Source organism: Poromitra crassiceps, assembly GCF_964638095.1.
Source record: "Poromitra crassiceps genome assembly, chromosome: 17".
NCBI classification, from domain to species: Eukaryota; Metazoa; Chordata; class Actinopteri; order Beryciformes; family Melamphaidae; genus Poromitra; species Poromitra crassiceps.
The window spans coordinates 20,803,331-20,827,879 of record NC_139635.1 but is presented as its reverse complement, the minus strand read 5'-3'; the positions used below and the strand labels follow the sequence as shown (position 1 = coordinate 20,827,879).

General features: G+C 43.3%; 1 protein-coding gene and 1 pseudogene across 2 annotated transcripts in view; one reads left to right on the top strand and one right to left on the bottom strand.

The window, feature by feature from the left end:
* Nucleotides 1-24,549, bottom strand: part of LOC310792249 (uncharacterized protein) — a gene marked incomplete at its 3' end in the record, with an annotated part of 330,076 nt that overhangs the window by 275,643 nt on the left and 29,884 nt on the right. The window lies entirely within an intron of this gene.
* Nucleotides 11,266-14,383, top strand: LOC310792246 (junctophilin-1 pseudogene; annotated as a pseudogene). The gene is made up of 2 exons: nucleotides 11,266-11,644; nucleotides 14,376-14,383. The product of its transcript is annotated as a junctophilin-1 pseudogene (transcript).

Here is a 24,549-nt window from a genome sequence, read left to right as displayed (position 1 = left end):
TTTTATTCCTATAATGCTGCTGTTTGTTGAATATTCACTCATTCAGCACAGAAATGTGTCAATTACTTTCGTTGTTCTTGTCAATGAACTAGTTTTATAGTGAAATAACTGTTGTGATGGTGCAGTGTGCCACCTGCCCCACAGTGCGGTGTGGCCATGGCCATCTATCAGATCCCCCTAAGCACACTCCTCAGTTTGAAGGTGATCTGACGAATGGTTCTCGAGATAAAGCACTTTTTGTGTTTGCCAGTAGGTGGCGCTGTGTTGAATTGCACAAAATGTGGCACTCATGCTGTCAGGTCTGCCTAAGTGCACTCCCCGAGTTTGAAGTCGATCCGACGAATGTTTCTCGAGATAAACCACTTTTTGTGTGTGTGTGTGTGTGTGTGTGTGTGTGTGTGTGTGTGTGTGTGTGTGTGTGTGTGGGGCAGACAGACAGACAGACAGACAGACAGACAGACAGGCAGGCAGGCAGGCAGACAGACAGGCAGGCAGACAATCAGTCAGTCAGTCAGACAGACAGACAGACAGACAGACAGACAGGCAGAGACAGACAGACAGACAGGCAGGCAGGCAGACAGACAGACAGGCAGTCATGCAGACAGACAGGAAGGCAGGCAGGCAGACAGACAGGAAGACAGACAGGCAGGCAGACAGGCAGGCTGGCAGACAGGCAGACAGACAGACAGACAGACAGACAGGCAGACAGACAGACAGGCAGACAGACAGACAGGCAGACAGACAGACAGGCAGACAGAGAGACAGACAGACAGGCAGGCAGACAGACAGACAGACAGACAGGCAGACAGACAGACAGACAGGCAGGCAGACAGACAGACAGACAGACAGACAGACAGACAGACAGGCAGACAGACAGACAGACAGACAGGCAGTCATGCAGACAGACAGGAAGGCAGACAGACAGGCAGACAGACATGCAGACAGACAGGCAGGCAGGCAGACAGACAGACAGACAGACAGACAGACAGGCAGACAGACAGGCAGACAGACAGACAGGCAGACAGAGAGACAGGCAGACAGACAGACAGGCAGACAGACATGCAGGCAGACAGGCAGGCAGACAGACAGGCAGACAGACAGGCAGACAGACAGGCAGGCAGGCAGACAGACAGACAGACAGACAGACAGGCAGGCAGGCAGACAGACAGGCAGACAGACAGACAGGCAGACAGACAGACAGACAGGCAGGCTGGCAGACAGGCAGACAGACAGACAGACAGACAGACAGACAGACAGACAGACAGGCAGGCAGACAGACAGACAGACAGGCAGACAGAGAGACAGGCAGACAGACAGACAGACAGACAGACAGACAGACAGACAGGCAGACAGACAGGCAGACAGGCAGACAGACAGACAGACAGACAGACAGACAGACAGACAGACAGACAGGCAGGCAGGCAGACAGACAGACAGACAGGCAGGCAGGCAGGCAGACAGACAGACAGACAGACAGACAGACAGGCAGACAGACAGACAGACAGACAGACAGACAGGCAGGCAGACAGACAGACAGACAGACAGGCAGGCCGGCAGGCAGACAGACAGACAGGCAGACAGACAAGCAGACAGACAGGCGGGCAGACAGACAGACAGACAGACAGGCAGACAGGCAGACAGACAGACAGGCAGACAGACAGACAGACAGACAGACAGGCAGACAGGCAATTTTATTATAGGATGTCCAGAGTCACATGATATGTGGAACCAAACCAGTGTTTCTGTTGTCCGGTAAAATTCATCAAAGTCCGACAAATTAAAATGTGCCACACACCAGGTCCGACAAATAATCCCCTCACAATTTGAGTTGTATTAAAATAGATTCAAGTAGGCTCAAACCACCATGAGACATCTGCACAAGCTGTCTCAAAACACACACACACACACACGCACACACACACACGCACACACAGGAGAGCTAGATGTTTGGGCAGCTCTTACACTGTGACCTGTAGTCTGGGGCTAAAAGCATAGACCGTCTAAAGATATGGACAGAGTCAGCATCACAGGTGACCTGTCAATCACACCCAAAACATCGTATTTTATTGTCTATTTGACTCTAAACAGGTGAGTTATATAAAAATTCACCCTTCGTACAGTTGTCATGAAAGGTGAAATTAGCTATAGAGCCAGGCTGTAAACATGTTTAATCCTGTTCTAAAGACGGGCATTTTAACATGGGGCTGACCGGAAACAACTCTTTTGTAGCCAGCCTCAAGTGGCCATTCGAGGAACTACAGCTTTTATCACATCCTTGGATTGCTGCCTGGCCTAAAGTCATGATTTGATTAGAAAGACAGAGAACAAATCATTGAATGGACAAAGTCTTCTGACCAAGTCCACTTCTTTCATTTCATTCCACCTGACTTTCAGCTCATGAAGCCACATGAAGCTGTCATATTGATGCTTTAGCTCAGTTTACTACATGATTCTTTCATCACATTATTCTGCTTTAGAGCCAGAGTTTAACTTTGGATGGTCGACAATCATTAGGATAAGATGTGTGTGTGTGTGTGTGTGTGTGTGTGTGTGTGTGTGTGTGTGTGTGTGTGTGTGTGTGTGCGCGCGCGCTTCGTCTCAGAGTGGTGCTTCAAATTCGCATCACGCTCAACAATGAGACAGTGGTAGTAGTGGTAGTGTTGGAGCAACTCGAGACCGGTCTCAAGACCACATTTTGATGGTCTTGTCTCTGACTCGCCCTCCATCGGTCTCGGTCTCGTCTCGGTCTCGGGCAAGCTGGACCCGGGATTTTATTTCAAGACCGGCTGAGACCACAACTGCAGTGACATCATTACTTGCCTGAGTATATTTTTTACTGTGATTGGGTGTAAAAATCCCTCCTTCAATCACAACCAATAAGCTTGCAGTTTGAAAGTTTTAAACGCTGTAGCCACTCCCCTCACGTTCATGTACAAAGGGAGACGACACAGGTCACCAAGGTGGCTGGAGAGATGTCGTCCAAACCGTCACTCATACAATTTGCTGATACAAAATGCAAAGGGGAGGAGTCATAATTTATCACCAGTAAGGTGTTTTTATGCTTCACTCTGTTCACTGTGTTGAGCCTTTCTGAAGGTCAGGGATATGGAATTATAGTGTTTCAGATCAAAGGGTTGCATTCTGTCACTGAGTATATACAGCCATTTATATTTTACTATCATTCCTAAATAATGATTTATTTCATTGTTAGCAGAGCAATGGTGTAAAGGTTAAGCCATCATTAGAGTCATTGTCTTTCTTTCTTTGGTCTTGAAAATGGTCTCGTATTGGTCTTGTCTCGGTCTCGTCCCCCCTCGGTCTTGGTCTTGTCTCGGTCTCGGGTTAGGTGGTCTCGACTCCAAAACTGTGTTTTCACTGTCTGCTGTACTGTCCTCTTTTTAGAGCACACCATGTGAAATAACACATAATATTTATCTGACTGCAGCCTCATCCTCATCTCTCCTCCTGTGTGTCTCTCACAGTGCAGACAGGCAGCCCCCACTCACACATTTGATTGGCTGAGTAGAATCACGTGTGATGATTTATAAAGCATGCATTGGTCAGCAAGTTTCGTGTGTGTGTGTGTGTGTGTGTGTGTGTGTGTGTGTGTGTGTGTGTGTGTGTGTGTGTGTGTGTGTGTGTGTGTGTGTGTGTGTGTGTGTTTAAATCCCTGTTATCATTCGTCTTTTCCTCATATTTTCTTGCTCATGTAAGGCACATCAGAGTTTGTTGTCTTGTCTTGTAATTTAAATCAATAAATTAATATAAAGTATCAACAAACAGTAAACTGTTGAATAATTAACAGTGAAGTCATTAATAAAATAATAAGCACAGCAGGTGTATTAGATGAGAAGCTGCTGCTGTATTGAGTGTTGTTGTCTCATCAGATGCCTGTGAACTCACACTGGATCCAAACACAGCACCCAGAGGCCTCCTCCTGTCTGAAGACAACAGAAAGGTGACGAGGGTGAGAGAGGAGCAGCCATATCCTGATCACCCAGAGAGATTTGACACCGACTGGCCTCAGCTGCTGTGTAGAGATGGTCTCACTGGTCGCTGTTATTGGGAGGTGGAGAGGGAAGGATATGTTTCTATAGCAGTGACTTACAGAGGAATCAGCAGGAGAGGAATGAGTAATGACTGTGTGCTTGGATGTAATGAAAAGTCCTGGAGTCTGGAGTGCACTGATGATCATTACTCTGCCTGGCACAATAACAGAGGCACAATCATACCTCTCTCCTCCTCCTCTCGCTCTAACAAAGTCGCAGTGTTTCTCGACTGGCCTGCTGGCTCTCTGTCCTTCTACACAGTTTCCTCTGACACACTGACTCACCTGTACACTTTCCAAACATCATTCACTGAACCTCTATACCCTGGGTTTACTGTCTTTACTGGTTCCTTAGTGTCTCTGTGTCAGTTAGAGGAGTGAGAGAGAAACATTGTGGTTCGGATTACATAGCATTTTGTTTAAAATTGGTCATTACTCAAGTTTAAGAAAAAGTGTGAGAACTAAAAGATGTCGAAAATGAATGACATGTTTTCTTCTACACGATGATTTGAAGATGTCATTTAATGAAATGCAAAGAAAAAATATAATCTGGACAGAGAAGTTGGAATGGTTGTTTAAGGCTGAAATATTTAGTATTAAATGATTATATTATATTAAGACTGTCCATTGTATTTGTATAAGAGCTGGAATAGAAGGGAAATCTAATCTTTTTAAGTCAGATATGTCAGACAGGCTGTCCTGACAACATGTGTGAGTTCAGGCCAGATTATATCTACTTTCTACTCACATTTTCAAAGCAGCTCGTTTCTTAAAGCACAACAGACAAAAACATGTAACATTTGTTTCTCACTCACTTGTCTCGCGCTCTCCCAGCTTTCCCGCTAGTGCCAAAAACATCCATCAAGCCAAAGAAGATGGAAGGAAAGAGTATCTGTTGCATGTGGTGTGATGCATTTTGGGAAACAGCCGCTAGAGGCGCTGCGGTAGCGCCAAAGCCACGCCGCCGCCATCTTGGCCCTTAAAACAACAGCAGTAGGCAGCAGCACAATGCAGATCCATTTTGCTGGATGCTGTTTTGACCATAGACAAACAGGGTTCACTAGTCTCCTTAGGGGCCAAAATGGCGGAGGCGCTGTACGTCCATGGTCAAGCTAACCAACGTGAACAACACCACTTCCTGTCATAACTTTCAAAATAAAACACACTTGACGTTAACTCATTAAGTGCCATAGACGACCTAACTCGTCTTACATAATCCAGCGCTTAAGTGCCAAGGACGGACTAACTCGTCTTACATAAAGATTTTTTTTTTTTGACGGTGGGACATCAATCAACCCCTTTTACATCTTTGAGATAACTATTTGGAGCAAGAGCATGTGTGTAATCTATTTTACCGACCACTAAGTGGCGACAGAGACCGAGAGAAGTCACAGCCACGGGACCCAAAAGCCACAAAAGCAGCCGCCTCCCGCGGAAATGGCTTGGCGATTTTACAGTCAGAAGCCCGGACACACACACACAGAACGGACAGAGATCCCTTCCCCCCAGAGCCGCGCAGCAACGCGCGAACACACACACACACACACACACACACACACACACACCGCGGGAGCAAGCTATTCAAGGAAATGGCGACGCGATTTTACAGTAATCCATTTCAGACTCGTCTTGCCCGACAGGCAGACAGGCAGGCAGGCAGCAGCAACGCGCTTCTGACACGCCCGCTGTTAGAGCCAGGAGGAAGGAGGAGAAGACACACGGAGGGAGGAGTTTGAATGAGAGGGGTGTTTCCTGTTGTTATGGAGGAAATTACTGTTCAAAACTATTGTTTAGAATGTCTGACGGTCTTACTGATGCCAAAAATGAATGGTTAAAGTGACTGTTTCACAAAAAGCCATTTATCTCTGAATAAATTTCCAGACGCTGAAACCATGCTGTACTCAACGGCTAATATCTACATAACTACTAACTCTGCAAACTAACTCTTTTAGACAGAGAAAGCACACATTCTATTAGTTATTTTTAGATGATTGATGTTCATGAATTCTTAACAGAAAAGAATCATCGGCTGTTCTAAAATGAGCCAGAATCGTCAAAAACACCCCTGGCACAACTTACCTACAGGAATGAAAACATGGCTGGCATTCAATGTGTTAAATTGAATTATATAAAGTGCCAAAGTGAAAATAATGTATTTAAAGTGACAGGCTAAACCTGTAACATCACATCAACGATGCAATGTAATGAGGGAGATGAAGTAGATGTTATTTTATGAACTTTTTTGTGAACAAACCATATCAGACACAAATTAATCAAAGTAACAGGTTTTTTTAGGCCTACATCTCACACAATGTGTTTGGAGGAGATATTTTAAGTTTAATAGTCTTCCAATTATATTAATATGATGTGAGGTTCAGGTAACTTTGCATAGAAACAGCCGGTAGAAATACTTTTTACTTTTATACGCTACTTTGAATAGGCCTACATTTCAGAGCCTGTACTTTCTGTTTTCTTTTCTTTTTTACTTGAGTAAACAAGTTGAATCAGTACTTCTTCTTTTACCAGTCTTTTTTTACACAAGTAATTGTACTAATTAAGTAAAGAATGTGTGTACTTTTCCATCTCTGGCTATTTGTATTGTTGCTGTAATATTTTATGCTGTTTCTCTTCACTGCATGGGCCTTAATGGAGCCAGCAAAACGTCTCTACTGTGGTATAAAAGTTATGTTGATTTTGTAACTTTGTTAAGAAAAGTGAACCACAAATGTAATGCACATTGTTTGCCTCCACAGTGCTGACATGCTGGTTTCACAAATTGATTTTGTGGATGAAGTGAATATGCAAAAAGATTGAACCAGAAAGAGTGTCTTTTAGCAAATAGCATGTGATGTGTAGCCAAAGTGAATGTTTGTAAAGATCAATAAAGTTTTTAATTCCAAGAATCAATCAAGTATTTCTTCTATATTAGTTTGAAGTGTATCGCTGCCCGAGAAAATGTGTAAATAAATGACATAACTGAGACAGGTGTGTAGAGGTAAATACACAGGTGGGTAAACTATCCAAGGTTAGTAGTTTATCCACCTTGTTTCTCCTCATTGAGTTATACAGTTGTTCTGAAAATAGGTGAGTAAACTTATTTCAAAGAGGTGGATAAACTGCATTTACTTGCATTTACTCTCGTGCCCCTATAGGCCCGTATTGACAAATCTTACCACTAGAGGACTCCTAAATCACTAAAAGTTCCTATAAGAGTTCCCTCTAATCTATTCACAAAGCTGCTGAGAGCAACTTTGAATAAGTAACGAGGAGACTCTTAACTCATGGAGTGCCAATGACGTCGAACGACGTCAAATCAAATAGTAACGTAGAGTGCCAATGACGTCTAAAGACGGCAAATGCGTTTTTTGACGGTGGGACGTGGATCAAAGCCTCATGCATCTCCTGTAAAAAATATTGGAGCTATTGAAGGTGTATAACCTATTTTACGGACCCATTAGGTGGCGACAGTGCTCTCCAGATTAGAGAAAGTTGAGGAAAAACAGCAGAAAAAGCCATGATGAAAGAGAAACCGATGCATGAGCCAGAGCGGCACAGATTGCTCTGGCTGGAGCTAACGTTAGCTGCGAACAGCAGCCAATCCGCTCCCACAACTGAGCCCCTCTGTCTCTGCTGCGATAGTTTCTCCACACGATTAGCCGCCAGAAAAGAAAACCAAAGCCAAACCATTCTCATGAGAATGGTTTGGCTTTTCGGTGTCGCGCTGGGAGCCGGCGCACAAGGCGGAGCGCTCCGAAAATAGACGGTGCAGCGCACTTTGAAACGCGCAGCAGAAAGCCTAGAATCGGACGCAGCTTCATCCCAGCTCACAACCGAAACCCCAGAAACGCAGACGAACTCAGCGAGCCCGATCCAGACTCCCCCGACGAGCGGCTGCCATCCGAACGTGGATCCGCAGGCAGCAGAGCCTGCCATAGCAGGCAGCAGAGACTCGCCTGACACACGCAGCAGAGCGAGCAGAGCCACCAGAGACACTCCCACGGAGGAGGAGTTTGGAGTTGAGGGGGGTGGGGGTGGTGTTTTATTGAAGGAAATTACTGTTCAGATGTTTCAGGTCAGAAAATATTAGCTTCAGAGTCAGTGATTTGCTTGAAATGCTTCATTTCACAAAAGGCTCATTATCTCAGCTTCTAGATGGAAACGGCTGTTTTTGGTGAAATCAACCTATCTTCTCCGGCTGATAACTAAAGAACGGAAAATGATATCAATAAACTTTTTTTTGTTGATGATAGAAGAGAGTCTCATCGTTCTTTGGGCGTGTTCGGTGTTTACATAGTAATATCACACAATATTCTGTGGGCCTGGAGAAATCACTGAAAACGCTCTGAAACTCTGGCACTGGGAGCATCCGTTTTCCAAAAGTGGCTGGCACTCAATGAGTTAAGCTAAGAGAAAAGGTGGGGTTGACCCTGTTGATATGGATGATGTCATGCTTCATGAAACTGTGATTGGCGGTCTTGGGCTGTCTTGGATTTCTGTCAGTGAAGCCATCATAGAAATACTGTAAGAGGCAAGGTTATTATAGTTAACTTAAACTAATACCTAAAACTAGGTGTGGGAAAAAAAACATTGTGGGTCAATGCTCTGTGTGCTCGCCTAATAATTACAATATTTCTGACACCACTTGAAGGCAGCATGTCATCATTTAGCCACAGCTGTATTTTGTTTGCCTGGCCTTAATGTAATAATTTTTGAGTAATTAAGTTTCCATTTTCTCTTAGGAAGTGCTAACTTTAGCAAGTGCACTTACTTAATGTGTCCTATTACAGACAGGTGCGATTCAAACACTGAAATCTATTGTTTCATTATAAAATTGATTCATGTAATTAAATTCTTATCTTTAATGAACCTCCCTATCCTCCTCCCCATCTCCACCGTGAGTTGTCTCTGCAATGGTAGATAGAGGCAGAGCAGTGTCAAGTTGTTAGAGCTAGAAGAAAGATACCGGAATCGAAGTTAATCTGCCTTCAACATAAAAGCATATAATTAGGCACTGTTATATGAACAGGATGCTTTTTTATACAGGAGGCCATGTCTTCAGCTCTTAGCAACACATTTTCTCTGTAAATAACATTTAAAGTTTACATATTATTTATAACATAATATAATATTATAATAATAATATAATATTTATTTTCAATTCAATAGAAGTGCAATGTAGACAGGAGGTCACAAAATGTCTACAAAATGCATCTTGAATAGAAAATAAATGCACAATAATTGTAAACACTCCAGAACGCTCCAGAACCGATACTTCCGGTGGTGGCGCTGTGGAGCAGTCGAAACCCAAAATGACACAGCCGAAGAAGGCTGTATCTGAGCTAAATTTTTTGGCACTTCCATGTGAATAATGGCTCGGTATTGGAAACTGTGTATTGATAACGTGTATATCGCGTGAAGCCATTGGAGCCGACCTCCCAGTGGTTGGAGGACCCCTGCATCTGAGATTCTGAAGGAAGAATGAGTGATGAGTCTCGCGCTAGCTAGCTGGCTGCTAGCTGGCCGCTAGCTACTTTAGGTGATCGCTCGCCTCAAACTCGATGTACTTCGGTGATATTTTAATTCCGTTTTACACAAGGTGCAAACTACGGCTCTTGACTTATCGACTGTGCCATTTGGGAAGTAAAACGAGCCATTTAAAAGCATATTGCTGTTGTTCTCTTCCATGCCTGCCTGCACAAGCAGGAGACAGGAAACCGAACGGCTTGACTACAAGTACGGGTGCGACGAAGGGACAAAAATAGCGGCATGCGATTAACGCGATAAAAAAAACGTGTTATGATCGGCGCGCGTAACGCTGACAGCCCTAATATATATACATACATACACACACACACACACACACACACACACACACTCACACTGATGATGATGACTGATGATGTCACAATTTATGACATCACTGACGACATCATAACTGGGACTGTGTGTGTGTGTATGTGTGTGTGTGTGTGTGTGTGTGTGTGTGTGTGTGCGTGCGTGCGTGCGTGTGTGTGTGTGTGTGTGTGTGTTTTGTCTGTCTGTCTATTGATCTATATAAAAGGGAGCTGGGGCTCTGTCTGTCTGTCTGTCTGATGACATCTTCAGTGATGTCATAAATTCACTTACACACACACACACACACACACACACACACAAACACACACACGCACACACACACACACACACACACACACACACACACAGTCCCAGTTATGATGTCATCAGTGATGTCATAAATGGTGACATCATCAGTGATGTCAGAGGCATTGTGACATCATCAGCGATATCATAAGTATCCCACTGATTATGTCATCAGTGATGTCATAAGAGCAGTATCAAGTCCCAGGGGCAGACACTGAAAGAAGTCAGATTGTGGCTTTAGACCCCCGTCACACACACACACCCACACTCACACACACACACACACATGCACGCACGCACACATGCACGCACGGACACACACACACATACACACACACACACACACACACACACACACACACACAGACACACACAGCCTATGTATTTGTGTATGAACCATCCACATATAGCTCAGTGGTATGAACATAGATTTAGAAAGTATTTTGAGTCTGTCCAACTTATAAAGAATAGGAAATTTGCTCATTCAGCTAGTATGTTACAATTATTTGGCCTATTTTTAAGAAATTTTATTTTATTGTCTACCTCATGTTAAATTCTTATTTTCATTGTATTTTTTATTGTATTTCGGTATATTGCATTTATCCCATGTCCTGCTGAGATGTTGAATGTATCATCCTAGTGAGAGTCAGAGTGCAGTCATATCTGTGCCTGTTAAGTTATTTTTATTTCATTATGATGGCTAAATGTTTTCAGTTTGTGTTTCTCATGTCACTAAGTGCTGGACATTTTAATTTGAAAATCTAAACCGGAAAAACACATTTGTTTTTATCGCAGCTAGCTTGGCTGGTATTGGCAGAGGGAGATGGGAGCGGGGGCGAGTCTGCCAGCACACAATCAGTGGAGCGACTCTGGCAACCGTGGCGGCCGCCTCTCACCCTCCCACGTTCCGCTTATTTTTAACCGCCAGCCCACCGCCGATGCAACCAGCGGCCATCACTCATCACCCCGTCGGTCCGTTAGGGCTTCCCCTGTAACGTTACCTCTCAATACATCTCGTTCACTCTGGACTTCCAAACAAACCACCGACTAGTCTACTTTTCACCCTCCGTTTCTGAATGACGGGCGGCCGGTTCGACTTTGACGATGGCGGCACGTACTGCGGAGGCTGGGAGGACGGCAAAGCCCACGGCCACGGCCTCTGCACCGGGCCCAAGGGCCAGGGCGAGTATGCGGGCTCCTGGTCCAACGGCTTCGAGGTGGTGGGCGTGTACACCTGGCCCAGCGGGAACGTGTACCACGGCTACTGGGCGCAGGGGAAGCGCCACGGGCTCGGCGTGGAGACCAAGGGGAGGTGGATTTACCGCGGGGAGTGGACCCACGGCTTCAAGGGTCGCTACGGAGTGAGGCAGAGCCAGAGCACCCCGGCCAGGTACGAGGGCACCTGGAGCAACGGGCTGCAGGACGGCTACGGTGTCGAGACCTACGGCGATGGAGGTGAGAGGGAGGGAGGGAGAGGTTGATTATTTATTTATTTATTTATTTATTTATTTATTTATTTATTTATTTATTTGTTTAGTTGTTTATTTGTTTTTTCCCCCCATTTATCTCTGTTTGTTTGTTTGTTTGTTTTTTAATGTTCTCAATTTTGCAAGTTATCATTCAGCGGTTCCCAACCTTTTCCGACTCATTGCTCACTTGAAATATCAGAAATGTTGGTGGACCACATCTGACCTAACGATAAAAGGAGCTGTCCATCAGCACCACACAGAAATCACAAACTAAATGTGAGGGGCTGTCTGAGTTTAATTAACGGATTACACATGAAATAACGTATTCAACAATGGAGAAAGGCATTCTCATACATAGGCTAATAATAATAGCTAGCAATGCACGGGTTAAATAGGCACAAAACAACTGTGCCTTTTTGGTTTACCAGAAATGATAGTGGTGGTTTCCAGGACTTTCCAGAAGGTTTCCAGGATTTTACAAGCTGCCCTTGACCTTCCCTGGATCATAATAACCTGCACTGCCATGCTAATTTTCAGCCAATTCCGACCTGGGGTGTGCGCGTGAGGTGGTTTCAGTTGGTTTCCAGGACTTTCCAGGTGGTTCCAGGACTTTCCAACCTCCCCATGACCTTCCCCGGATCACCACCGTCATGCAAATTTTTAGCCCCCAAAACCTCATTGACAACAAAGTATGAACATGCAGAATTATGTTTGTGTGTCACACATTTCCATTCTAGCCATGCCAATGGAATGTAAACAATTTAAACATTTTATATATTGTAATATCATTTCAATGGCGACATTGTGATGGGCAAGCCGTCTCATTTGTGATTACGACTGCAGAATACGATCGAACTCATCAGGATACATTTATGCCCCCTGTTAGGGCATGGGCGATAATTCAATATGATCATTTATCATATTTCAGTGGAATCATTATTGTGATGATACTGTATTGTGATTTTGGGATATCGTGACACAATTTTTTCTAAAACATAATGTTTTTAAGGAATATTATATATTTTGTTTGACATCACACCTAACATTCACATTCGGTTCAACTGGATTTAACGAGATTTTGTATATGTGAGCCATATCGTGATATTGATACAGAAAAATAAATCTTTGTGATTACCGTGATATTGATTTCAACCATATCGCCCAGCCCTACGATACGTATTGTCACATTTTTGTATTGTGAAATATTGGATTTCAGCATATATAGACCCGTCCCTAATAAACAATCATGCTAGTAAAGTAACTGATTGATTGATTTAAAACATTGGTTCTGGTCCGCTCTGCCTGGTGGTCCACCAGAGCATTGTTTTGTTTTTGTTTTTTACAGACAACAGTTTCTGAGAAGTAGGCTTGGGCCATTTTCCGGAAATATCACAATATTTGGGAAATATCACAATTTTGACAATTTGCTGTAGTGAGTTCAATTTGAAAGCCCATGAAGTTTCTGGTATCATGAAACTAGAAGACCTACAGTAAGGCATCAACTGGTAGCAACCATGTCATGCCAGCTTGTCAGGAAGGTGGCTAAATAACGCTCCAAATTTAGGCTAAATTGTTGTTGTTACTTAGCCTTTCTGATGCTATTGCAATCAGCACATTTTATTTCATGAAGGCGGAGGGGGGAAGGCTCTCTTGTATCCACAGTGGAAGTGGTCTCTCGGAAATGTTGTTTGGTACGTACTAGTCGTACTTGGTCTGAAAAGTTTGGGAACCCCTGATTTAAAGTAGGCCTGCACGATATGAGGAAAATCTGCGATGTGCGATAACATTGTTCAATATAGCGATGACGATACGACTTGCAATAAATAAACAAATATTAAAGTATGCATATTAGCTATACAGTTCCTATGTCTTTTTGTTTAATAATGCTAACATAGTCCCCAAACATAGCCTATACCCACTGAATAAAGAAATGAAATACACTCTGACTCTAGGTGAAACTACACACAGCGTGTTTGGGCTTTAGCAGAGGGGCAGAGCGCACTGTTGCAAGGGAAAGGTGTACGCTGGATTTACAACACAAGACAAAATGATCAGATGCTGAGTGCGAATGCATGATGCATGTTAAAAAAAAAGCGTTTCAGGCAGTCTTTGCGATGTGTTTATTGCGCATGTTCATATTGCGATGACGATGAAAATACGATTAATTGTGCAGCCCTAATTTAAAGAGACAGCAAACAGCTGTTTAGGGTTGGAGAGTTTGTTTGTGAATGTTTGGCAGCCAATCAAAAATGACAAGCAAAGGAAATGTCAGTATTATGCAGGGGCATAAACCTAGAGACAGTGCAGGCAGTACGGTTGCACTGGGGTTGTCCTGTTGTCAGTTGTCCTGGTCTCAAATATATCATTGTCAGCACTTATGGAGAAATGTGTTTTTACAATACCACATGTTTGGGAAAGAAGGCATTTGAAGATACAATTGTGGGTCTTTCAGTTTCACTTTGAAATTATCTAAAACAGACGTTTTCAAAGTGGGAGGCGGGCCTCGCCAGGGGGGCTCCAAACAGTTTCAGGGGAGCCTCAGTGAATGGAAGTGAAAAAATATTACATTAGTTATCAAAAGGAGATCACATAGAAGAGCCTAGTGTAGAGCCATATGAAATCCGTTTTATTTTTTTTCCAAATTCCATTTTATTTTTTCCCAAATTCAGTTTTTTCAGTTTAAATTTTTCTGAATTCTGTGTTTTGCTTTTTATTAGGGCTGTGATGATTCACTTATTTCCCGATTCGATACTATCACGATACTTGGGTGCCGATTCGATATATATTGCGATTCTTAAGTATTGCGATTCTACGATTATTGCGATTCGATATTACGATTTATTGCGATTTTTGTTTCTTTTTTTTCTTTTCTTTTTTCAGTTTGTTTGCTTTTTTACACTAGATTAGAACATGGGAAAAGTTGAATCATACACTAGAGACTGTATATTATATCATGAGTAGGGCTGGGCGATATAGTTAAAAACAGGGGCGGACTGGGATCATAATTCAGGCCAGGCATTAGATACCAAGCAGGCCAGGCCGATATGGGCCGACACGCATGCAATTTGGGCCGTTTGAAGCCCAATTTGGGCTGTTTGAAGCCAGATTTGAGCCGTTTGAAGCCCAATTTGGGCCGTTTGAAGCCCAATTTGGGCCAAGTCCAATTTTACAATGAGATGCACCCACTTTAACCCTGAAGTGTAATTATTACTTCAGACTAACTAATAAAGTAATAAAACCACTAATAAACCAGTAGGCGGCGCCTGGCCTGCTGTTCAGTGAGTGGCCTGACTGCGGGCACCCCAATTTTTTTTTTTTTTTTTTTTTTTTGTGCGATTATCGATTCTGGAATAAAAGATCGATTAAAAAAATAGTGACATTAAAAATCGCGATACTTAGGTGAATCGATTTTTTCCCCCACCCCTACTTTTTATGCTCATTTTACCATCAGAAATAGTGTCTAATAAGTGGGGATGAATAAATGTCCACAATTTAATAAGATATAACTGTCAATGTACACAACAATGTGTAAATTGCTTTGTCCGAGGGCAGAGGGGAGGCTCGCAGTGTCAGATTTTGAAGACCCCTGCTCTAAAATGATGCAGTAAACATGCTTTATTTTCAGTTAGCATGCAGTCAGTGGTTGTCCTGAGTTCAAATATATCAGGCCTTTGTGGCCTTTTGGAGATGGCTTGGGCCTTTTTTTTGGCGGGGGGGGGGGGGTAAAAACCTCTTTTGGGGGGGGGCGCCAATATTTCCTCTGTTCTAGTATCTAGCTATAACAGCTCATTTCAGTCCATATATAATATATCACTATTTTTATAAAAAACAAAAAAACATCTGCACTCCAATTATTTTTTCCCATAATTGACCAATTCTATGCCATTATTTTGAAGGCACATTTTTTGTATTGCTCATGTTAATCCTGGCACAGTTCATTCAAGCACAGCCATGCAATGAAGAGAGCTTCAGGGAAATATTCATCAAGTTTGACAATTATCTCTTCCTTTTCTTCCCCTTGTCTTTTCTCTCCCTCCCCCGCCTTGTTTGTCTTCTTTTTTATCCTCCTTCTCACATAGTCATAAAAAAATAGAAACCATGGCGTAGGGTTGGGCAGTAATAACGTGCAACGTATCCCAAGGTAAAATAGCAACAGTGTCCATTTCATGACCATCATTATGGTCATAAAAAAGCAATATCAGACCTCCTTATCAATCCTGAGTCTAACATGTGGTATGTGGAGGTTTCATTGTGCCATAATGATATAAACCAACATCCATTCTAGGGATGGGGATTTCTAGCAAAAACACTTTTCGAAAATTTGCTGTGCCAAAGTCGACTTCTCGTCAAAATTCGCCCACCCCTAAAAATAAATAAATAATGTGAGTCAAAATTTGACTCGCATTATTTATTTATTTATTTATTTATTTATTTATTTATTTATTTATTTATTTATTTATTTATTTATTAATGTTACATGGTCTCCCCTGATTCTCTTGCTTTGACCAAGTAAAACAATTTGTATAAGCATTTTATGCAAGGTCTATGGAGAAATGAATGGCGGATATAATCCCATGAAGAGGCAGAGGGGGTGACTTTGGCACTCTATTGTCGTTAAAGGACGGCTTTACCGTGGGGAATATGAATATATATTCAATCTCACGCCCCTAAGGTTTTAGAATCCGTTGAAATTTTTGAAATTGGAGCTTCACTGCCTGACCTATTAGGCATCTCTCACATTTTTAGGGAAGCCGGATGACGCGTTACGCGTCACCCGGCTTCCCTCCCCGCTTGCGGAACTTGAGCGCCTATGAACTACAAGTCTTGTGAGCCATGGTCCCGCCTCTCGAGGTCCTCCACGCCCCTTCACAACTCTTGTACCAAAACAAAAGGCAGCCATTTTTCTTCCCCGCATCGGCAGACTGCTACGCTAGCTAACTTAGCTGCTCCTGAACCATGGCTGAAGCAAACTTATCCGATGAAATTGAATCTGAAGTAGAGTCTGATATGGATGAAGACGATTTTGATAGTGTGCTAATAAACTCTGACATTCAGGGCTACTTATATGAGCCAGAATACAGTGCAGAGGAATTGCTCCGTATGGAAGCTGAAGAAGAAATACAGGAGGACGAGGCAGGCTCCCCGCCAAGCCCACAACCACCCCGAGCGGGTGATAACTTTTGGTGTCGATGCTGAAAATGTGGACCTATGCAGACAGAAGAGGAGTCGCTATGCTGCAGCGAATTTCACAGAGGCCAATTTCTTCTCGAAGAAGTGCCAGCATACACGACGGACGGAGGAGAGGGATGTCTAACCATGCATCCAAGTTTTGTTCCGCATATGGATCGCTGGGTATTGGAAACCTTCTTCCTGACACCGCGGGTCAACTGGAAAAGACAACCCAGACCAGCAGGAGCAGACGGGCGATTGAGCATCGAGTAAGTATTGTACGCTAATACATAACAGCCTTTGTATTATGCCAGTTCAAGACAGTCGATGTATTTCGATCCATAAAATAGATAAGGCGAAGATAGCAGTAGAAACTGATTGAGCGTATATCAAACCGAACTAGTATCACAAAACATATGTGCGGATTATAAATATGCCGAATAGAATAGTGGCCTCTGGGCACTAATTAAAAACTATGTGATGTTATTCTGAGCAATACAACGATACGTGTAACAATACGTCACTATACTGTTTTGGTGTTTGTGTTCTAACGTTAGTCTCGATATAGTAGTAGGTTACGAATAGAAATATGTAAACGGATGGACCGCTGTTTCTGAAAGAGATAGCCTACAGCCATTCCTTTGTTCTTGAGGGAGCGATGGAGGACACATAGTTTCGTGTCCTTTTAAATGTACTATGTTTGAAGACATCCCTATTTTTTACAGTTTCATGTCTCTATGTTTTAGAATTAGGCTACATATTTAGTTCTGCTGCATCTGAATTGCCCCCGGGGGGATAATTAAAATCTCTACTCTACTGTACTACTCTCAGCAATAGATTTAGGATTATACTATTTATCTGAACATTTTGTATCTAACGTCTACCACCAAACGTTACCTTGCAAATAGGCTTACCGTTCTAATCTTGCTTTTTGTGTGTGTTTCTTTCTTGCAGTCAGTGTCGCCTGACAGGCTATCGCCATTTCCTAGAATGGGTCCTGAGAGGCGAAAGACTTGGACGGTTTCATCGTATAGCGTTGCCAGCGTGTGTTGTGCAGGCGATCAGAGGCATGTACCCCGCAAATGATGCACAATACCGTGGCTTCCAGGACACCAATGTTGCAATCGCAGAACTCTTTCAATAAGAGATCCAAGGGCATCCATTTAACTTTTATAGTAGGCTATAACATGGTAAATGTCATCTGAACATCTATTGGAAATTTGAACAACGCTATTTGGACATCCACTATTCATGTCACATCTTGTTTACATAAGCTAATGTCACTATGTTCATTAAAATTTGAAATAGATTTTTCACATCTAATGTCTTTATTTGTTCCTTTTGAAATTTCACTGAATGTAGAAATATAAATCCTACTGCATCGTACAATCCCCAAAGGTATCCATTTTTAAAGACAGTGGTTATATAACTTTTTCATCAAAAGCAAAATATGGAATGGCTCTCAGACCTAGTAATCTGCTCAGATGTCTCTGTTGCATTAGTAAAAAGACTAACGGAACGAAAAATAAATCTGTAACATTTATACAGGGACTCAGAAGGTACGGATTTTTGGATGACTCTATATATTTTTGGAATCTGTATTTTCTCCTATTATACTGTCTCATTATATAGCATATTTTAATAGCCAACTCCTATAATTACTAGAAATCCCACTTTTATAGATCTATCTATTTTAGAGCTAGCTGACATTCTTGTAGTGTGTGCCATAGATTTGTTGTCATTATTTTGACGCATTAGTATCTTTCTGCATTTATCGTTTGATTACTATTCTAACTCTCGACCCCCCCCCCCCCCACACACACACACACACACACCTATCACCCATCCCCATCCCAGGCAGTGAGCTGTACAATGGAGAGGGGAAGGCGGGCAGGCAGCAGCACTATCCAATGGGCCGATGTGAGGGAGTTAGCCTAACTCCTGCTTTGTCCCAAGTTACTGAGCTACTCCAGAGCACAATATGACTGAAGTGTGATGGGAAGTGCTCTAACCAATAAAAGGATTTTTTTATTATCAAATGTACAGAGAGAGGGCATGAACATGATACCTGCTAAATCCTGGAGTGTGAAATGTGAGAAGGGCATACATGTAACTAGTTAGCACCCTTGTCACAGAGAACTTTGCAAGAAATACCTTTGTAAGGGTTGCCAAATATGCTAAATAAAAACAGATAAAATGTGTGCATTGCAGCTAACGACATGTAGTTGTCCATTTGTATTGCAAACATCCTCAAGTAAATCTACAACTGATATTTTAAAAAAGGCTGTATATTTCGAGTTTACACCAGTCACATAGAGCAGCGATTCGCAAGCAGGGGTACGTGTACCCCTAGGGGTACTTGAGCTGCTTGCAGGGGGTACCTGGAATGATTGGGGAATACAATTTACCTACAAAATGATACAGAAATATATATATATTCCAAGTATTTTCATAAGCCCATTGTTAAAATGTGATGTCTGTGCCGCATTTTTCTGCTACTGATAATGACCAAAAAACAACTAAAAAGTCCAAACACCGGCAGTTCAGTGAAACATATGTTTTGTATAGATTTACTTGTATGTAATGATCAACACGCATGAGTGAGGGGTACTATTGTCATGGAGAAACAGCTGAAGGGGTAGATAAGACAAAAGAGGTTGGGGAACACTGCACTAGGTCACAAATCTATTAGTGTTACACCAGATTGTGTGGAAAACACAGCCCTTTTAAAGATAGTTTAAATTCAAGTATATCCATAACCTAGAAAACAACTAAAATCTAGCAGTGTAATGGAAAATTAAAAAGAATAAAATGTCCACTGCAGCTACGAATGGAGCTGTAGATTTTCATTTTAAACCCCCTCAGGTAAAAGCTACAGGGCCCTAAGTCACTATTATAAAGTTTAAAATGTTGACTGACAACTCCCATCCTCGGAGCGCAAAAGACTCGGCTAAAAAGCCTCAAACACGTTAGTATACATCAGAGTAGAGCCGGGTTAAAAGACCACGAAAAACAAAGTTTAAAAAATAACAATGTTTATTTTTGAAAATATGCCCCAAAGTCCATCCACGCCGTCGTATCCACTGGTCCGCCTGTCCTCCTTCCTGCTCTGGTCCACGCTGCCCTGGGGGGGGGGGGACAAGAACATAGGGTCAACGACACGTACAGGCCCACAAAACACTCAGAATAGTAGTCAATGTTTCACTGCACTGACACTGCACACTAATCAAAATCTGAACACGAAGGTATTAGGCTTTTGTGCCCTGCACTGCACTCAAGACAGGCTAGACTTTAAATTGGCGGGGGAGATCAACTACAAATCCAACTATATTAGAGTAATCTAATTACGTCTAACAATATGGGTATCAGTGTCAATTAAAAACAGGGGGGAGCGGGTACTGACCTCAAAGAGGGGTGAGCCGTAACTTCAACCCTCAGCCGCGGTTGAACAGTCTGCACGTTGTCCCACTGAGGCTGGTCTGCTCCCATCAGACACGTCACCGCCTGGGGGGCACAAGAGACACCGCCAATCTTCTGTACATAAACCACACACTATCCCACACTCGCCTTGCACCGCACCCGGCCTATCTGTGTGTCAGCCGCAATGATGGTAAACTACTCACAATTATCCTGGGCAGGAACGTCATCCCCCTATCGAGCCTGGCTGGAGTTGTAGAGGAGAACGGATACTACTCTGCTGCGCTTCTGGTGCTCTCGGCATGTCGGTAGTCACGGCTGTTTGGGTTGCGGCTGGGTCGGCTTGGTCTCCCCTCGGTCGGCTCTCTCTCTCGCTCCGGATGTTTTTGAAAGGTGTAGACGTGCTGGGTCCACCAGTGTTCTGTAACAACAAAAACCATAGAGTTAGGATTTAGGAATACAGCATGGTTTACCGCCAGACAAAACTGTATTTGGAGAGAATCCCCCAAAAATGGCCTACAACATATTCAGTCTGAATGCACAGTAGGACGGCTGCAGACAGAGCTATAATTTCACCTCCTCTTGGATGGGTCATTTTGATGCACTGTTATTGAGGTTGCTAGGCTACACGTTTGAGTTGTTTACGACCATTGACTTGATAATCGATCCCTGCGTTTTTGCACTCAGAAGAAATCCCCTTTCTTCAAATTTACACACACACACAGCCCAGCCCCCCTCCCCCACACACACCTTTGCTAACTATTGTTCGATTAACTTGTCTGCTGGTAATTCAGATACTTACAGATTTGCCAGAGGCTGCAATGGGAGAATGGAGTTGATCAGCTGGAATGATTTTCAAAGGTGTAGACGTGCTGGGTCCACCCCCAGTGTTCTGTAACAACAAATATGATGGTTTACAGCCGCACAAAACTGTATTTGCAGAGAATCCCCCAAAAATGGCCTATCCAATGTTCAGTCTGAATGCACAGTAGGATGGCTGCAGACATAGTAGCTATAATTTCACCTCCTCTTGGATGGTTCATTTGGATGCACTTTAATTGAGGTTGCTAGGCTACACGTTTCAGTGGTTTAAGACCATTGACTTGAGAATCGATCCATGCGTTTTTGCACTCAGAAGAAATCCCCTTTGTTCAAATTTACACACACACACAGCCCCCCCCTCCCCCACACCCACCTGGAGATGAGCCCAGCCACTCGCTGCCCCCCCCCCCCCCCCTTTGTGTTCTTTCCCCAACAAAACTCCCATGTTATCGCTACAAACCTTTGAATAAATGGCATTTGGAGAGACTCTAGCGGCTTAGCTTGTAAGTTACTGTAAGGGTAAAAAACAGCCCAACCGACAATGTACACATATATAGCCTACCTCTTCGTTTGTTTGTGCAGCTTGTAGCTCAGGACTAGAAAGGATTTCTTCCATTGACGCTAATGGCACGCTGGTTGGACTTTGGGGCCGTGTCGACTGCGAAGCCTCGGGCGCAGGGTTCTGAAATGTCACAATAAAATATAACGTTATAGTGTAAGCCTATATTCTTTTTAATTGATTTGATCTACGAACACAGTTTGTATACTACTTGGATACGTTAGTTAGATGTGCTTACCAGACGACGCCGTTTCGGCTCTGGGGCAGCGCGAGAAGGCCCTGGTGCTTCTTCATCCAAGTTTAGTGAAGGAATTGCAGTTTCCCTCAGTTTCCTCTTAGGCGGGGCTGCATCTGGTCCTAGGTAATTCGGTTCATAGTCGTCCTCTTTGAAATGGCGATTGCAAACTCTCAGGTTAGGGTTAGTTGAAACAGTGTTCTCAGCGGATTTCAACGCGCTCAGCCACTGTTTTCTGCGCTCGGGGTCTTGCGGTAAGCGATGCGACATAAGCGCGTTGCCTGGTAGCTCTGCTGCTCGCCTCTTCTTCGCCGTGCACGATTTCACTCCGCATTTTAGTACCATTATTGTGTCTCAACAAACACGTCTACTCACGTTGATTCACAAGTTAGGTCTGTCTCCCGGCTATTTTTCGTCTCGATCAACGTTGAATCACTGCGAGCCGCCCATTGGTCAAGCGTGCACGGTGGGCGTGGAAACGAAGGCCACGCGAGCCCAGTGCATTGTGGGAAATGTAGTATTTCGGGTGCCCGCACCCGCCCCTCCCCTCCACCCCCCCCCCCCCACACACACACACACAGAGTGGATTTTGGGTGATATCTCTGGCGGGAAACAACCAATTTCAAAAATTTCAACGGATTCTAAAACCTTAGGGGCGTGAGATTGAATATATATTCATATTCCCCACGGTAAAGCCGTCCTTTAAGCAGCCAGACTTGAGCCTACGTTAGCCTTGTTAGCGTAGCTTCCCGAACGATGCCGAGATGGCCCAGGGGACAATAGACAGACAGGGCTCGACGTTAACTTTTAAAAGTGGTTGCCGGAGGGGCAACCTGGCAAGAGCTTTTGGTTGCCCAAATAAAAATATAGTTGCCCAATTTTTTTTGCCTTATATTTTGAGTAATTAAGATACTATGCAGTCATAAGCCGGCTTAATAATGACGATGTGACAGAAAAGTAAGTATAATAGTCTATAGTATATAGTATAATAGGCCTATTCAGTGTGCGCACTGGGTGTAGTAGTAGTAATAATGATAATAATAATAATAATAATAAATTTGTGTCATTTCGTTTTCTAAACAAATCTTATTTTTTGTTTTTATAATGCATTTGCACTGAAAGGATTTGTTTAACTAATATTTGTGAACTTTCATTTTCATATATTTTTAAACAGTTATTGTTCATATTGTGCTTAATTTATTAATTAAAAGCGTTATTGATAATGAAGTAGCCTATGCCTCCTCATGTTCATTCAGGGATACTATGATGACAGTGGTTTGGGGCCCCCACTCTGATGTTGCATAGGGCCCCAAAATCATCAGCTTTTCTTCATGCAGTAACAAGCCTTGAAACATTTTCCTTGTGGCTGAGTGTTGCTGTAATATAGACAGTTTAAGACCATTTCTACTATGTTTCTAGCGTTTCTACCAAGGAGGTGCCGAGTGCTGCTGTCAGCTGAGCCCAGAGCCGTTCTGCTCCACTGCTCCAGTTTGAGGGTGTATTCACACCTCTGGGTCGTTTGCTTTGTTCCGATTCAGGTACTTAATTGATACAATTGTTGCATTTGTGCCTTGGTTCGTTTGTGTTCACACAGCCACAAATGAAACGGTCCAAATAGTATTGTCAAACTTCCTGGATTGGCCAGCAGAGACTCTGATAGGCTAATAGCCTCTCGGGATGGACAAAATAATTCCCAGAGATTTTCCTATATGATTATAAAAATGCGTTTTGTTAGACCTACATTTTAGGCTATGTCGGGCGTCCGCCGTGCGAGGAGAGAGAGAGAGAGAGAGAGAGAGAGAGAGAGAGAGAGAGAGAGAGAGAGAGAGAGAGAGAGAGAGAGAGAGAAAGAGGGAGGGATCGGGAGAGAGAGAGAGGGAGAAAGTTCTTTATTTATTTATTAATGTATGCTATGTAGCCTATGTAAGCCTATGTATTTATTTAGCCTATTTAGGCTATTGGGAATTTGGAGATAGAAGATCAAAGACCCTCGCAAATTCTGCTATTAGGCTACTATCACGGAGATGAGGATTAGCCGAGACATATGAACACCTGTCCTGTCAGGAATAAAATATGAATAAATAATTTAATAATAACGGACATTTCGAGGAAGACATGCAATCAGTCTGATTGTCTGATTGAACCAGACAATCTTATCACAAAGAAGGCTGGCTCTGATTACCACGATTTGTTTTCATTTATTGAATGGAGACCAGAGAGAGCGAGAGAGAGGGAGAGAGAGGGCGGTGTGCTGCGCAGCACACGGCACACAGGCAAAATCCTAGAGATTCAACACATTAACGTTGCTTCCCATGGTCCGAGGTAAGTTGATTGAGTTCAAACTGCTGATGTGATGATCCAAAAATCCCCCAAAGTTTATCGATGCAAGTCACAAGTCGCCAAAACAGGATCTGAAAGATGTTGTTTTTAAACGATAAAAATGCTCGTTCTTCAGGCCATTACGCACAGCGCAGCTGACTACGGCAGCTGGTTTATCCAAAAATGCGCACCGTTTACTGCTGTTGTGGCGGATCGAGGTCGGCTCACGTTCTCACCACAAACGAACCGCACCAGAGTTCGTTTGGAAGCGGACCGAGACCACCCTTTCTTGGCGATCTCGGTCCGCTTGTTTTGTCCCGCATCCGAGTGCGATTGCTGTGTTCACACTCCCCCAAACGAACCGCACCAA